General features: G+C 35.9%; 1 protein-coding gene across 2 annotated transcripts in view; it reads left to right on the forward strand.

Annotated features, from left to right (window-relative positions):
- Positions 1-18,537, forward strand: part of NDUFAF2 (NADH:ubiquinone oxidoreductase complex assembly factor 2) — a 251,856-nt gene that overhangs the window by 149,198 nt on the left and 84,121 nt on the right. The window lies entirely within an intron of this gene.

The following is an 18,537-nucleotide window of genomic DNA, read 5'->3' on the forward strand; positions in this document are numbered from 1 at the left end:
GGAGAGGGCAACAGCTCCTAGTGATCTGGAGTCCCTCCAGCCGGTGGCCGATCAGACCCACCCTGGTGCTAAAACCTCCGTCTCACACGGACCTGGACTCGGCTCCGAGAGTGCTGCGCTGGCCGCATGCTGCCAGCCTGTCCTCAGTGAGAGGTTTGCTTTTCTGTTTTATTTTGTGGGTTCTGTAGCTCCAAAGTTTGTTCAGAGTCCCCTTTTACATGAATTAGGGAAGGTGGAAGCTGGAGCTGCGCCGAATGTATAGATCAGTGATTTGGGGAACAAAGTTCCAAATTGTTTTACTTGTTGCAAATTGTGTCACCTGACCAATTCACAGTTCTTTTTTTTTTTTAAGCAATTGGGATTAAGTTACTTGCTCAAGGTTACTTGGCCCGTTGTTTCTGGGTGTGGTGCTAAGTATCTGAGCTCAGATTTGATCCCCAGGTCATCCCAACACTGGGGCCAGTGCTCTTACTTGCTGTGCTACCTGGCTGCCCCCCAATTCACAGTTCTACCAGGAATATATTAATGTGTTTATTTTCCCACAGTTCTTCCAATAATTCTCATTATCTTTTCTTAAAACATCTTTACCATTTTAATAGGTGTAAAGTAGAACCCGAGTTGTTTTCATTTGTAGTTTTCTTATTATTACTGATTCAGAGCATTTTTTTCATCTGGCTGTTGATAGTTTGCTTTTCTTCTTTTGAGAGTTGCATCTTCATACCCTTTGAGTATTTATCTATTGGAGAATAGTTGTTGTTCCTATATATTTGAATCAATTCTCTGTATGGGTATATCTTGAATATCAGCCATTGGCTGCAAAGATTCTTTTTCTTAGTAAATGCTTTACCTTCTAGCTTTAATTACATTGCATTGTTTATTCAAAAACTTAAAATTTATGCAGTCAGAATTGTCAATTTTAGTCTCCTGTGATCTTCTTTATCTCTTGTTCAAGAATTCTTCCCTTATCCATTGATGTAAAAGTTCTCTCCTACTCAATTAGTTTATGATTTGACCTTTTTAAATCTAGAACATTTATCCATTTGACACTTACAATGTGACGTGCTCAAAACCTAATTTCTGCCAGACTCCTTTCTAATTTTTCCAACATTTTGTTGAATATTGAGTTCTTACCCTATTGGGTTGAGGTCTTTGGGTTTATGAAACACTGTGCTACTATGTTTAATTCCTCCTGGGTCTTCTGTATCTAATCTGTTCTACTGATGAGCTTCTTGAGTTAATATTCATAATCTGGTAACCCTCTTTCCTCAGTTTCTTTTCTGCCAGTAAGCCTGCTTACTGTTTAGGATCCATGAAATTAGGTTGATCTCTAACCCAGAATTTCTTTTCTGTTCTTTTGATGTAACCAGGTCGCCTGAGAAAAAATAGCAATGTCTTTATCTTCTCCTGTCCCCACAGTCTTTAAGTAGAGTAGCTTCTGATGATTTCTCTATTGAATACGATTCATGTTAAGAGGACAGAGTGCTACAAGAAAGTAGATCTTCATATTATGATTCTCCATTATTTCCAGTGGTAGCTCCTGCTCTCAGAGGAGGAACATTCTTTAGTACAAGCATAGAGCATTTTAGGATTACTCCTTCAGAACTACCTGTGTCCAGTCAAGTACTCTAGTGAAGGGGTTGACACCCTTTCTACTAAGGCTCTTAACCTGGGGTCTATGAACTTAGATTTTAAGAAAGAGAGAGATTAATGATAACTAGATAATAGAAAGAGATAACTGTTTCAATATAATTGGTTTCCTTGATAGTCCTATGAATTTAATTTTATGCATTTAAAAACATTTTCAAGTTTCTGTAGATGGGGGTTCACATTATAAAAACTTTGAAGCATCTCTGCTTAAGAATTAAGAACCCCTGTTTCTTAAAACAAATCATTTTAAAATTGAATATAACTTTTTGAAGAGCTAAATTTTATTTATATATACACATTTGCTTTAAAGAAGACTTTTGAATTTTTTATGCCACATCCATTTCCCAGTATGCTACCTTCTTAGGACCCTCCATTGTTTTAAAGAAAATAAGGCAAAATCAGCCATCTCAGGAACCATTTCTGACAGCAGCTTCAATCTTTTGCCCCTGTAGTTAACCTGCTTATCTACAAAAAGGGACAAAATATACATATATTTCAGATGGTGTAAGTCATTTACCATTAATTTCATCTTTACTGATTGATATGTTTTTATTATTTCATTTTCTTCATACAAGTTAATACAATAGGCCAAATATAAATTATTTATAGTCTCTAGAAGTTCCCTGTTATATTGTATACTTGTCATGTAGAAAATGAAAGGAAAGCCTTGAAGAGCTCCTATGAGCCTTTTTCCACTAGAATACTATTAGTACAGTGAGTTTATCAGAATTGCAAATTGTCACCCAAAAAGCAAAGAGAGCCTGACCCTAAAGGAATGGTGGTCAGGAAAGAACAAAAATAGAAAGATGAGAGAAGCCTGGCCTCAGCTGGCCCTTTAAGTGGGATGGGGAGATTTTTCAAATAAAGGTAATCACCAAAAAGAGGATGATTCAGTTAGGTACAACCTTGGGGATTTTGTGCTTTGGGCAGTTGAATTGGACCTGGCAAGACCTTAAAGCTCTAAACGATCATTTCCTCATTTCTAAGGCTGTTTGTTGTCCAAAGTATCCATTTTCAAACCAATAAGTAAACATTCAGATGTAGATTCTCTGCCAAATAAACTCCTTGATGTCAGATAGAGCTGGTTCACACAACTCCTGGCACATAGTAGGTGCTTTTTAAATGAATTCATTTTAATGGAGAACTACAAGTACACTCAAGGAGATCCATGTAGCTCTTGAATTACTCTCTCACACCAACATTTATTCTAAGTAGCAACTGTAGTGGTATGTTATTCTAAAAGAACAGTAAGTTGCAAAATATTCGGTTCACATTCTAAGCTACTACCTCAGTTCCATTTTGGCGAGAATACCTAGAGGAAAGATACAGATGTTCTCACACTTCATTCTCATATGTTTGTATATTCCACAAGGGTACTTTCACAAGAAATCACATTCTTTTCTCATGCTTTTTTTGTACTTAATATTTCATTTTTTTCCAATTACATGTAAACATAGTTTTCAACATTCAGTTTCGTAAGATTTTGAGTTCCAGATGTTTCTCCATCCCTCCCTCATCACCCCCTCCCCAAGACAGCAAGCAATCTGATATAGGTTATACATGTGCAGTCACGTTAAACATATTTCCACATTAGTCAGGTTGTAAAAGAAAAATCAGAACAAAAGGGGAAAAAACCTCAAGAAAGAAAAAACAAAAAGCCAAGTGAAAATAGTATGCTGCTATCTTCATTCAGACTCCATAGTTGCTTCTCTGGATGTGGATAGCATTTTCCATCATGAGTTTTTTGGAATTGTCTTGGATCATTGTATTGCTGAGAAGAGCTAAATCTTTCATAGCTGATCATCGCACAATGTTGCTGTTATGTTCTGGTTCTGCTCACTTCACTCAGCATCGATCTATGTAAGTTTTTCCACATTTTTCTGAAATCCTCCTGTTCATCATTTCTTATAGAACAATGATATTCCATTACATTGATATACTACAATTTGTTCAGCCAATCCTCAATTGATGTGCACCCCCTCAATTTCCAATTTTTGCCACCACAAAAAGAGGTGCTATAAATATTTTTGTACATATGAATCCTTTTCCACTTTTTATGATCTCTTTAGATATCAACTTAGTAATGGTATTGCTGGACCAAAAGGTATGCAGAGTTTTATAACCCTTTGGGCATAGTTCCAAATGCTCTCCAAAATGATTGGATCATTTCACAACTCCACCAACATGCAATTAGTGTTCTCATTTTCCCACATCTCCAACATTTATCATTTTCCTCTTTTGTCATATTAACCAATATGATAGGTGTGAGGTGATATTTCAGAGTTGTTTTAATTTGCATTTCTTTAATCAATAGTGATTTATTTTCACATGACTATTGATAGCTTTGATTTCTTCATCTGAAAACTGTCAGTTCAAATCCTTTGACCATTTCTTAATTGGGGAATGACTTGCATGCTTATAAATTTAACTCAGGTCTTTATATATTTTAGAAATGAGGCCTTCATCATAAATACTGGCCTTAAAAATGTTTCCTAGCTTTTTGCTTTCCTTCTAATCTTGGTTGCTTTGGTTTTCTTTGTGCATTAATTTAATGTAATCAAAATTATCCATTTTGTATTTCATAATGTTCTCTGTCTCTTGTTTGGTCATAAATTCTTCCTTTCTCCATAGAACTGACAGGTAAACTCTTCCTTGCTCTCCTAATTTGCTTATGTCTCTTTATGTCTAAATCATGTATACATTTTGACCTTAACTTCATAAAGGGTGTAAGATATTAGTCTATGCCTCATTTCTGCCATACCATTTTCCACTTTTTCCAGTAGTTTTTGTCAAATAGTGAGTTCGTATCCCAGAAACTTGGGTCTTTGAGTTTATCAAACAGTAGATTACTATAGTCATTTACTACTATCTTGTGTACCTAACCTATTCCAATGATCAACTACTCTTTCTTAGCCAATACCCAATAGTTTTTATGATTGCTGCTTTATACTATAATTTTATATGTGGTATGGCTAGGCTACCTTCCTTTGCATTTTTTTTTATTAATTCCCTTGATACATTAGACCTTTTGTTCTTCCAGATGAATTTTATTTTTTCTAGCTCTATAAAATAATTTTGGTAGTTTGATTGGTTATGACTCTGAAAAAATAAATTAATTTATTTGGATTGTCATTTTTATTATATTAACTCAACCTACCCATGAGCAATTGATATTTTTTTCAGTTGTTTAGATTTGACTTTATTTGTGTGAAAAATGTTTTTTAATTATGTTCCTATAGTTCCTGGGTTTATCTTGGCAGGTAGACTACTAAATATTTTATATTGTGTATGGCTATTTTAAATGGAATGTCTCTATCTCTTGCTGCTGGGCTTTGTTGGTAATATATAGAAATGCTGATGACTTATGTGGGTTTATTTTATCTCTTGCAACTTTGCTAAAGTTGTTCAGTGTTTCAAGTAATTTTTTAGTTAATTCTCTAGGATTCTCTTAGTATACCATCATATCAACTGCAAAGAGTGATAGTTTTGTTTCCTCATTGCCTATTCTAATTCCTTCAATATTTTTTCTGCTCTTATTCCTAAAACTAACATTTCTAGTACAATATTATATAATAGTGGTGATAATGGGCATCCTTGTTTCACCCCTGATCTTATTAATGTGTCTAGCTTAACCCCATTACATATAATGCTTGCCAATGATTTTAGATAGATACTGCTTATTATTTTTAGGGAAACTCCATTTATTCCTATGCTCTCAATTGTTTTTCATAGAAGTAGGTACTGTATTTTGTTAAGCTTTTTCTGCATCTCTTAAGATAATCAGATGATTTCTCTGAGTTTTGTTATTGATATGGTCAATTATGCTGGTAGTTTCCCTAATATTGAACCATCCTTGCATTCCTGGTATAAATCCCACCTGGTCATAGTGTATTATCCTCATGATAAATTGCTGTAATCTTTTTGCTAATATTTTATTTAAAATTTTTGTATCAATATTCATTAGGGAAATTGGCTTTTAATTTTCTTTCTCTGTTTTGGCTCTTTCTGGTTTTAGGTATCAGCACCACATTGGTGTCTTAAAAGGAATTTGGGGGGTGTCCAGGTAGCACAGTGAGTAAGAGCACTGGCCCCAGAGTCGGGATGACCTGGGATCGAATCCGGGCTCAGACACTTAGCACCACCCACCCAGAAACACCTGGCCGTGTAACCTTGAGCAAGTTACTTAACCCCAATTGCTTAGGGGCAGCCAGGTGGCTCAGTGAGTAAGAGCACCAGCCCCAGAGTCGGGATGACCTGGGATTGAATCCCGGCTCAGATACTTAGCACCACATCCAGAAATAATTGGCTGTGTAACCTTGAGCAAGTTACTTAACCCAATTGCTTAAAAAAAAAAAGGAATTTGGTAGGACTCCTTCTTTGCCCATTTTTCCAAATAGTTTATATAGTATTGGACTTAATCAGTCTTTAAATGTTTGGTAAAATTCACTTATAAATCCATCCATCCCTAGAGATTTTTTCTTAGGGAGTTCATTGATGGCTGTTCAATGTCCTTTTCTAAAATAGGTTCATTTAAGTATTTTATTTTCTCTTCTATTAATCTGGCAATTTATATTTTTGGAAATATTCATCCATTTCCCTTAGAATATCGCATTTATTGGCATGCAGTTGGGTGAGATAGCTCCTAATTATTGCTTTAATTTCCTTTTCATTGGTGGTGAATTCACCCTTTTCATTTTTGCTACTGGTAATTTGGTTTTCTTTTTTTTTTTTTAAATCAAATTAACCAAAGGTTTATCTATTTTATTAGGGTTTTTTTTCATAAAACCATCTCTAAATTTTATTTATTAGTTCAATAGTTTTCTTACTTGAAGTTTATTAATCTCCCTTGATTTTCAGAATTTCTAATTTGGTATTTAATTGGAGAATCTTTTCTCATTCTTGACAGTATACATATATACACAAACATTTGCATATACCTATGTGTATGTATATGTAGATAAGTAGAGAGAGAGATATCCCTGTCTAGGGGACTTGAAAAAAGTCCCTTTCATGTGTCTCCATTATATAGTGTTGGAGTGGGGGAGTAGAATTGGGGAGATTTTGCAGATCATATCCCGAAAACGTCCCCAGGTAAATCCCACACTAAACTTCTAGTGACTCAGTTATATTTGAAAAAGTGTATCATACAAAGTTTGTTTGAAAATCTTTCCTTTGAAGTATTTTTTAAAATTTAAAAATAGAATAGATTTAAAAATTTTAATATCCTTTAGGAATGTACATACGCAGAATTAAAAAGGATGACTTTTTAGGTGATAAGACTCCTTCACTATACTATATTTTCTCATTCCCTTTAAAAAAAAAGGAAACAATAGGCATTCCTAATGTAATATCGCACAGATGCAGACTACTGATAACCTTTCTGTAATTTAATTCTAAATGGTCACCTACTGTATCTAGCAATAGAATGTCTCATTTACCTCCTCAGCTCCTGTCGACAGTGCTCCTGAAAGGATATCATTCATTTTCAATGCCTTTGGAGACTCAGTGATTGCATGCTTCCTGCAGGATTTTACTGTTTTCCTCTTCTGTCCTCCTTTAAAAAAAAACTGGTAATGTTTGGTGATTAATGGGAGTCTTAATTTGCATGCTCACTTTTACGCTCATTATGGTATGTTATGTGCCAGTAGGAGTATTAAAGTTCAATGAAAATCTCATGCATACTAATGAGAATGCAAATAAGCATTGATGAAAGAATGCCAGTATCTCAAAGTATGAAATGTCCAGTTATCTTTCTAAATTCCACACAGACAACGTTAGCATTATAATGAATGCTGAATGTAGGATATACCACACAGATATAATTAGCAACTGCCACATAATTATACCATTGAAAATTGGATATAGGTTCAGTTTCAGACAGGAAAATTCAATAATTTGGTATTACTTCATACATGTACTCCCTTTCTTCCCCCTAAACTTTGCCTTTGTTAAGAAGGACTTGTGACATAAATGAATTTTTGCATTGAAACTTTTAACTACAACTTTTACTGAATATATGTGAAAAAATGGTGAATAAGCATCAATTATCATCAGTTATAACAGCATAATTTTAATTATTAGGGTACTATTTTAATAGAAATAGGAAGAATTTTTCACTAACAACATTTACATATTTATGTAAATTCCTTTTCTGTCATCCATTTGAAATTAAAGAAACCACTTGTACTTAGAAAATCTCATGGAAACTCAGAGTTGGGATGAATCTTGGAGACCATTTAATCTAGATATACAAACCTGTACCTGAGCACAAATCTTTACTGTAATATCCATGACAAAAACTACCATACCATAAACAAGGGCTTCTGAAACTTTTTCCACTTGCAGCTCCTTCAGTGCTTCTTAAACTGAATCACGACGATCCACATTTTTACGAAGCACTGACATAGCCTATGTACTTTCTCTGACATGAATGTAGGTAGTACTAAAAACACTATAGCCTCATGTTATCATACATGCCTATGATCTCAGCTTCTAGAGGAGGCTAAGACTGGTAAATCCCACGAGTTTAGGAGTTCTGAGCTTCAGCAGACTTTAAGTTGACCAGGTGTTCATACTAAGTCTGTCCCTAATATGATAAACCCCTAAATTTGGGGGGACCATCAGGCTGTGTAAGGAGGGATAAACTAGCAGGTCAGAGTTTACATGGTTTTCACCATTAAGTTAGGACCTGTGAAAGGATGCTCTATTTCCAGCCTATTTAAGAAAGGTAGACCTGGAAGGGAGGGAGGGAAAGAGGTGTTATTATCCCCATTTTATAGTTGATGAAACTGAGGCAAACAGGGGTAAAATAATTTGCCCAGAGTCATACAATTAGTAAGTATCTGAGGCTGGATTTTAATTCAGGTCCTCCTGATTACTCTTCCACTCAGCAGACAGCTGCCTCTGTATTTAGATAGAAAGAACGCTCCATATTCTCTACAGTTCTGTGAATATAACCATTGTAAAAGAATGATGTCAACTTAGCAGCACAATGCCAGTCATCTTTAAGGAAAACAAATTTTGACTGTGATTCCCGAGTACCTCTTTTCTGTATCAGATTGGCGAGCTATTTTCCCCAACTTGAGAAAATCCATTATTGTCATAATTTTATTATACATTAAATGTGTCTTCATAGTGGGACTCTGTATTTTTGAAAGGTTCTTTATACCTTATCAGATTTTTCAAATTCTTGTTTTATTCCTAAATTAAAGCTGTCACATGCTGCTACCATTTCCTAAAATGTTCTAAAATATTTTAGACAGTTGCTGTTGAAGTAAAATATTTCTTTTTTTTTCCACATAGCCCTGAATAATGAATGTGCTGTCTTTCACATGTGTCTTTAAGTTGCTTTTGCTGTAATAGTGATGAATTTAGATTGTACTATCTACATTCATTTACCTTGTTTTCCTTGTAACTGGTAATAAATCTCAGGAAATGACTCTAGAATTGGGAAAAGCACAATCTAAGTATTGAACTTTTTTCCTTTGCAAAACTAACTGATCAAGACATAACTCAAACCCACATTATTAATTTCATCATTCAGTACTAACTAGATAAAATGTGCTCCTTACATATATACAACCTTTTACTCAAAAGTAGCACTCTAATTTTGGTTAGTTTGTGTTTTTTTTAATTATTTATACTTACATTTTAGAATTATTATTATATAGTAAAATTAGTTCAGTAGATTTTTCTTAACTTTTTTATTCTCATAACTAAGAGGATAGCTATTTATGAGATGATGAATCTTTTTGGTTCCAGAAAAATAATTGGTCCTATGAATAGAACTACTGCTCAGGATGGATAGGACAGTGATAACCAATGATAAAGAGAAGGCAGAAGGTGTTTATTTTGCTTCTTTTTTCTTTGCCGAAGACAAGGATTTTTGATTGGAAAAGAAAGAAGAATGACTAATAGGAAATTGATAAGTGAGGTGATAGTGAGTACTCAGTTGTCCTTTACTGCTTCAAGTCTTGTGACCCAGATGAACTATAATCGAGGGTACTGAAAGAACTGTTAGCTGTCCTTGTTGAGCCACCATAGGTTATAATTTATTTTTTTTAACTTTTAATTTAATTTAAATAAAAGCTTTCCTTTTATTCATGCTGCTTCCACATGAGTAGCAAAGGGGGGAGGGAGCTGACCTGTGTATGGGACTGCTATTCTCCATAATATTCCATTTACACCCAGAAATAACAAATGAGCCCAAAAGTACTATCATGGTTAGAAGTTGGCAGAGAAGGGGTCGGAGGTGTCAAGGGAAAGAGGGGATAATTATTTTTAAAAATACAGCCTCTTATCTGAATCCTTGGAGAGGGGGAGGGGTTTGTCTTCAATCCAAGAAAAACTAGAAAATCAAAAGCAATTTAGGAAGGTGAGAACTGTTGGGGCAAGTTTGGGGAAGGTTAGGGGGCAGTTCAGCAGGAGTGAAGGAATCATACTTTCCATGCTGGGATCCCCCATTCTTTCTGATCTGGAAGAAATGGAGCAACCTGTTTTTCCCCCTGCATCCTCCCTTCCTACACCCTCAAATTGGGCATTTCAGAGACCACTGTCGTTCCAGATGGGAGTAAGGGGAGGCTCATAATAGTCTCCCCTCCAGAGAGATCACTGAATTTGTTCCCCAAAGGTATAGTGGTCCTTTACTTGAAGCAATTTGCACTTGATCTGGTTCAGCTTCTGAATGGCATCCCTAAGGATGAACACCAGGTACTCCTTCTTGCTCTTCTTGGTCTCATAGGTAGTATCATAAAAGGGTATAGAATTAGTCCATGTCAGACAGCACCTTGAGAAAAGTGGCATGGGGGCATCCACAACTTTTCCTACATTACTCACAAGGATCTTTTTGCCCTTCTCCAGCACAGTGTTCTTGTCTCTCTTTTGCTTGTTTACTTTTTGTGATCTAGAAGGTTGTGCCCTGCTGTGTTGCCAAACACCTTAATCTTCCCATTTGAGACAACTACCACCAGAGGCTGTGGTTCCAGAATTGAGGGAAGAAGGAGAGACAAGGAAGCTACTACCTTAACTGCTACTGCTGGGATCCTACTGACAATATGTCATCTTTTAAAGAAGTATTTCCCAATTGATAAGCGATCAAAAGATAAAAACTCTTTTGAAAAAATGAAGTGCGAATGATTAAATGGCTATATGGGAAAATACTCCAAATCACTAAAAGTAAAAGAACTGCAGATAAAAAAAACCTGAAGTTTTATATTGTGTCTATCAAATTGGTAAAGATGATAAAAGATGGAAATAATCACTGCTGAAAATACTTTGTGAAGATAAACACTCCACTACAGTGTTGGTGAAGTTATGAGTTGCTCTGACTGTTCTCCAAAAGAATTTGATGTTACTGAAAACTATTAAACTGATTAAACTATTCATACCCTTTGACCTAGTGATACCACTACTGGCCATTCATCCCAGGGAAGTCAAATAATAATGATGATGATGATGATAAGCTTATATGAGAAAGAATTGCAAACAAACCGATTCTCATCAATTAGGGAATGATGAAGCAAACAGTAGTACGTGAATTTAATGGGATATTACTGTACTATAAGAAATGATAAACAGAATGAGTGCAAATGTAGGAAGATGAACACTAACTGATGTAAAGTGAAATAAACATCTAGGCAAGCAATATACACGAGTGCAATGCTGAATGTGGAAAGAACAACAACTTCAAATTGTATTACAGATGTTATAAACGTATAGAGCAAGTTCTCAAAGAAGGATGTGAGATAACGTTTCTCCCTGCTTCTTTATGGAGATCAGCGTCCATGACCATAATACATTGCATAAAACAGATATTGTTCAATGTGTTGATTGGTTTTATTGAATATTTTCTCTTCCTCTTTATCTCTTTAAAATTTTTCTTTCTTATAAGGAATGTTTCTTTGTGAGGGAGAGGAAAGTGATACAAAGTGAAATATAGGCAATATAAAAAATAATAAAAATATATTTTTAAGAAGAAAGGCTATACGTATGTGTATTAAAATATAAGTATATATGTGTATCTGTAGCAACACTTTTCACAAGGTAAGTTCTCATATATTGGGAAGTGGCTAAATAAAGTGTTATACAATGCTATATAGTACCATAAGAAATTACCAGTATAGAGTGCTTAGAGAAATTTGATAAAGTTTTTATGAACTGAAACAGAATTAAGTAAATAAAACCAAAAATAGAGTATACATAATAACAGAAAAATCTAAATGAAAACAACCCTGAAGACATCAGAACTTAAGTTCAGTGCACTGGCCATTATTAACTCTGAGAGCATGTTAATCAGAATAGTGGTGAATTACAGGTACAGAATGAGGCATATGCTATCAGACACAATCCATGTATCAATTTGTTTTGATGAACTATTTCTTTGTTAAAAGGGAGGTTCTCAGTAGCATAGGACTAGGAGGTGACAGTGATATTATTAAAAATTATAAATAATATTTTTCAAAAGCATAAGGAGTGGAAGTCATAGAATTGTAGGATGAATGTTTTAATTTTGAGGAAGGGAATAGAGTGAAATCTGTAGATTAGAGGTCAGTGAGCTCACCTTTGATTCTTGACAAAATTCTAGAATGTATTAAGGAATTGCATTTTTCTTTTTTTTTTTTTTTTTGCCTGTTGGAGGGCAATTGAGGTTAAGTAACTTGCCCAAGGTTACTTTTTTTTGTGTGGGTGTTAAGTGTCTGAGGCCAGAACTGAACTCGGGTTCTCCTGACTCCGGGGCCGTGCTTAACTGACTGCACCACCTCGCCTCCCTGGGAATTGCATTTTTCACAGAGCTAGCTAGCATGGCTTCCCAAAGAATAGATCAAATTAAGCGTATTTTTCTTTTACATAGTTACTAGACTAATGAATCAAGGGAATACAGCAAATATTTTAAATAAAATTTAACAAAACATTTGACAGAATCTTTCGTGCAATTCCTGTGGAAAAGCTAGAGATATATGCTACATAGTAGTAGAATGAAGTAGATTTAAAATGCACAACTAGTAAGACCCAAGGAATAATCTTCAATAGTTTGATCTTTGCTTGGAAGGAGACCTCTGATGGAGTGACACAAAATCTATTCTTAGTTCACTTTTTATCTATGATTTGCATAAGGTATAGATAGTATGCTCATAGATAGTAAGCTGATCAAATTGGCAGATGACAGAGAACTGGGAGGGATAGCTAGCCCACTGCATGCCTGAAACCAACTTCAAAAATACTTTGACAGACTAGAAAATTGGAGAACCTCTACTAAGATGACATCTAATAGGGATTGATGTTTTAACCTTGGGGTTAAAAGGTCTTGGGGTTTTAATGTACTACAGACTTAATATTGTCATAATTATAACTGAGCATGATAATGTGATCTTAGGCCACATAAAGAAAGCTGCTACAACAGTAATAAGTCTGCTCTGCTTGCCCAGACCACATCTACATTATTACATTCATTTCTGGTTGTCACATTTTAGTAAGAATATTGATAAGCTGGAGAGCATCTAGAGGAAGGCAGCCAGAATAGCTAGAAGGTCCTCGATATCACCACATGAAGGTTGATTGAAGGAATTAAGGACACAGCCTGGAGAAGAGGAGGTAAAGAGGGATACAAAGAACTGTCTTGTGGAAGAGGGAATCATCTTGTTACTTGTACATGTAATAAGTGCTTCTTACCTTGCCTTGCCTTCTGCTTGATCCCAGACTGTAGATTGTTACAAATGGGCAAACTTAGGCTTTATAAGAGGAAGATCTTTCTAATAATTAGAGCTATGCAAAAGTGATTGGTTTAGGCTATGTCAGGACATAAGGTGGTACAGTAGTTAGAGAGCTGTGCTGGGAGACAAGGAAAGGCTTGAGTTCAGATTCTAACCTCAGACACTTAACTAGCTGTGGGACCCTGAGCAAGTCAGTTAACCTGTCTGCCTTAGTTTCCTCAGCTGTAAAATGGGGATAATAGTAATAATACTAGGTGCTTTGTAAATGCTCATTAAAAAAAAAGTTTTGTGGTTTCCTTTGACCAAAGGTCTTCAAATAAAATCTTGATGATCACCCACTTGGGAACAGTGTGAACAAGGTTATATTTCCTTGTTTGGATTTGTCTAAATGGCCTGTGAGGTCCCTTCTAGCTCAAATTCTGTGACTGAAGGAATGAGGTTAACTCAAGGTTTGAAGCATCTGTGTTCTGTGGTAATGGAGAAGAGTACAGTGACACTGATAGAATCAAAAATACCTACAATATTGGAATATTTTTCTAAGGATTAACCAAACAAAAGTAAAAACCTTTTAACTGAATAGAATGCTAAATTTTTCTGAAGAGTAGCTTTATTTCTATGAAATATTAGCACCATGAGATAACTAGATTTAGCTTATAAGTGTAGAGAGTCATTTGAAAAGTTTGATACAATATTACTTCTGTAAGGAACCTTGTTTTTAATAGTTATTAAGGCTTGCTGCAAAGAAAATATATATACATATGTATACATATATATGAAACTTAAACAATAATACTAAAAAGAATTGTGCTAATATTGAAGACATTGATAGGTCAAGTCTCATGGTATCTTAAAGATGGAGTATGCCAAATACTTAGGAAAAAATCATAGATTTTTATACTTAAGGAAGAAAAGCCTACTGTGAGAATGTCAGATGCTGACCTCTCTGCCTATACACATATGAAAGATATACTTGATGAAGGGAATAGGCAGACTACATCCTTATAATTGCATAATTTACTGAAATACATAGAGAAGAGAAGGTCCGACTGTGCTTATTGGCTGTTGACTATAAGAAAGCATTTGATTTGTCAGTTTCCAACAAGTTATCCATACATATGTTAAAATCATATGAGTCAACAAGAGTAACAAAGATTACTGGACATTAAGAAAAATTAAAAATAGTATCATGTATATTCACCAAAGGTGTTTGTGACTATCCTAGAAGAGATCCAGTACAGAGTCCAAATAGAAGAGTGATTCCTTATAGATGGTACTGTTTGTGGATGACATTGTTCTGATTATATCAAGTCCATGAACATTGTGAATAGAATAAGAATGGCCAACATTTATATAGCACTTTAAAGTTTGCAAAGTACTTTACATATGCTATCTAATTTGATTTTCACAACAACTCTAAGGCAACTTGATCCCTTAAAAGATGTCAGCCTTTCCAACCAGGAAAAACCAACAGATGAATAATTTCTTTTTTTTTTTAATTAAATTTTGTGTTTGTTTTTAGTTTACATCATTCATTTCCACAAGATTTTGAGTTACAAATTTTCTCCCCATCTTTCCCCTATCCACTATCCCAAAACAGCGGTCCCACTAAATACCCCATCCCCCAATCTCTCTCTTCTATATCTTCCCCCATCCCTCCTCCGACTTTCCAGTAGGGCAAGATGGATCTCTGTACCCCAGTGCCTGTATATTTTATTTCCCAGTTGCATGTAAAATAATAATAATAATATATTTTTTAAACATTTGATTTTAAAACTTTGAATTCCAGATTCTTTCGCCTCCTCCCTCATCACCCACCCTTACTGGGAAGATAGGCAATTCAATATAGGTTGTACACATGTAGTTATGCAAAACATTTCCATAGTGGATATATTGTGAAAGACTGACTATATTTCCCTCCATCCTATCCTGCCCCCCACTTGCTCTATTCTCTACTTTGACCCTGTCCCTTTTCAAAAGTATGTGCTTCTAATTTCCCTCCCCCACTCCTCCAACTTGTCCTCCCCTCCATTCAATCCCCCCTCATCCCCTTTTCCCTACTCTCCTGTACGGTGAGATACCCTATTTAGTGTGTATGTCATTCCCTCCCTAAGCCAAATTCAGTGAGAGTAAGGTTGACCCATTCCCTTTTGCCTTCCCTTTCTTCCCCTCCATTGTAACAGTTTTCCCTTACCTGTTCTGTATGAGATAATTTACCCCATTCTGTCTCTCCCCATCTCCTCTCATTATAGTCTTCTCTCACCTCTCAATTTCACCAAGTATCATCCCTTCCTTTTCAGTTGGTCCTGTGCCCTCTGTCTATCTATACCTGTATACATATGTACACACATTCACATATGTATTCATATGCCCATATACCCGCCTATAAAGACATATATATGTATGTATACATATACATACACACACGCATTTATGTTCCCTTCAACTATTCTCATACTGAGAAATGTTTCATAAGTTACAATTATCATTTTTCCGTGTAGGAATGTAAATAGTTCAACTTTGATAAGTTCCTTATGATTTCTTTTCCCTGCTTACCTTCTCATGCTTTTTCTTGCTTCTTGTATCTGAATGTCAAATATTCTATTCAACTCTGGTTTTTTTCATCAGGAATGCTTGAAAATCCTCTGTTTCATTTAATGACCATATTTCCCCCTGAAACATGATACTCAGTTTTGCTAGGTAAGTGATTCTTGGTTTTAATCCCAGCTCCTTTGACCTCCAAAATATCATATTCCAAGATCTTCCATCCCTTAATATAGAAGCTGCCAGATCCTGTGTTATCCTGATTGTGTTTCCACAATATTCAAATTGTTTCTTCTTGGCTGCTTGTAATATTTTCTCCTTGATCTAGGAACTCCAGAAGCTGGCTATAATATTCCTAGGAGTTTACTTTTTGAGATCTTTTTCAAGAGGTAATCAGTGGATTCTTTCAACCTCTATTTTGCCCTCTAGTTCCAAAATATCAGGGTAGTTTTCCTTGAGAATTTCTTGAAGGATGGTTTCTAGGTTCTTTTTTTGATCATGGCTTTCAGATAGTCCAATAATTTCAATTATCTATCCTGGATCTGTTTTCCAGGTCAGTGGTTTTTCCAATCAGATATTTCACATTGCCTTCTATTTTTCCATTTGTTTGGATCTGTTTAATAGTATCTTGATTTCTCATAAAGTCACTACCTTCCATTTGCTCCAATCTAATTCTGAAGGAATGATTCTCTTCAGTGAGCTTTTGAGATTCTTTTTCCATCAGGCAAATTGGGCTTTGTCTTTTTTTTTTTAACAATTGGGGTTAAGTAATTTGCCTAAGGTTACATGGCCATTTTTTGTGTGTGGGTGTTAAGTATCTGAGGCCAGAACTGATCCCAGGTCCTCCCGACTCCAGGGCCAGCACTCTTACTGTGCCAACTAGCCGCCCCACAAATTTGGCTTTTTAAGACATTCTTCTCCTCATTGCCTTTTTGAGCCTCTTTTGCCATTTGAGTTAGTCTATTTTTTAAGGTGTTATTTTCTTCAGTCAGGTTGTTGACTCTCTTTTCGTGATTTTCTTGCATCATTCTCATTTCTCTTCCAATTTTTCCTCCACTTCTCTTATTTGGTTTTCAAAATCCTCCTTAAGCTTTTCTATGGCCTGTAACCTGTTCATATTTTTCTTGGAAGCTTTTGCTACAGGAGTTCTGACTTTGTTATCTTCCTCTCATTCCATGCTTTGATCCTTTTTTGTTCCCAAAAAAGGAATCTAGAGTTGGGTTGCTGTGCTTGCTTTGCTTCCTTTGCTTGTTCATGTTGCTACTCAATTACTTGACTTTTGAGCTTTTTGCCACAGTAGAACTCTGCTTCCAGAATGGAGAGAGTTTTGTCCCAAATTGCTGGGGTTTTTGCAGCACTGCCCTCTCTGAAACCTCCCCACACACTGGCTTACTGGTCATGCACCCCAGGACCTTCACCCTAGACAGCGATCCATGTCCAAGCAGGTTAAAGCAAGAGCAATGAATGGTTGATTGGTCCCTCTGAAGTTTGTAGGCCAGGAGCTCTGAAGCAGCCACTCGCCATACCTCAGCCGCTTCTCCCTCTGGTGGCAGAGGCCATTCTGCACTCCCGGACCGCCTGTTCCCACAAATTCCACACTGACCACTCACTTTGGGTTTTTTGGCATTTATGGGTTGATGATTCTGGAAACAGGCATAGCTGCTGGTGATCTACTCTCCTGAAGTCCCTCCAGCTGGGGCTATTCACGGTGCCCTGGAGCTTAAAACCATGGGCTCATGAGGTGCTGTTTACTGCTCCCTGGGTGCTGCAATGGAACCTTCCTGCTGGGCTGCCTTCAGCAGGAAACTTGTTTCTCTCTGTCACTTTGTGGGTCTGTAGCCCTATAGTTTGTTTAGAGTCATATTTTATAGGTATTTGAGATAGTTATGGGGAGAGCGCAGGGAGTTTTCCTGCTTCTAGGCAGCCATCTTGGCTCCGCCCCTCTCAGATGAATAATTTCTGATGTCTGCTGGATGTGCATATATTAGACTTAGGTTAATTAGGTGGACCTAATTTCAAATCCCTCCAATATTTACTGGGTGTGTGACACAATATGCAGTTCATATATCCTTTCTAATCCTATTTCCTTATCTGTGAAATAGAGATTGTAACAACAGACTCTTCCTTTAAAGCATAGCTTCTTAACCTAGAGGCCCCCACATGATCTGTGAATAGATTTCAGGGGTTCTTTGAACTTGCATGGGGAAGAAATTGCATATTTATTTTTACTAACTTCTAAGTGAAATTTAACATTTTCTTTAATTGTGATTTTTTTTAACTTCTAAAGAGTAAATAGGTTTCACCAAACTGCAAAAGGGTTCCATGTCACACACACAAAGTATTTAAATATCCTTTGTTAGGCTTAAATGAGGATCTAAATTGAGTACATTACAAATCCTACTGAAGCTGTGACAAGCAGTTGGATTTATAACCTAGAGTTGTGTTAGTAAAAATGTCCTTTTTGGATAGATATTGAAGATGGACAATGAACTGACCTTAGAATGGAATGGAAGGCAGAGAGTAGTCTTCATTGTATTTGGGAGATCATTTGAGGCTTATAATGACCCCAAGCTTCTCCCTGAAACAAAGGCCCATGTTTTTAACATCATTATTCACTCATGATATTATATGGCTCTGCATG

The sequence above is a fragment of the Petaurus breviceps genome, unplaced genomic scaffold, assembly GCF_028583685.1.
Source record: "Petaurus breviceps papuanus isolate PSGF00001 unplaced genomic scaffold, PetGlider_PUasm1.0 229, whole genome shotgun sequence".
Taxonomy (NCBI): Eukaryota; Metazoa; Chordata; class Mammalia; order Diprotodontia; family Petauridae; genus Petaurus; species Petaurus breviceps.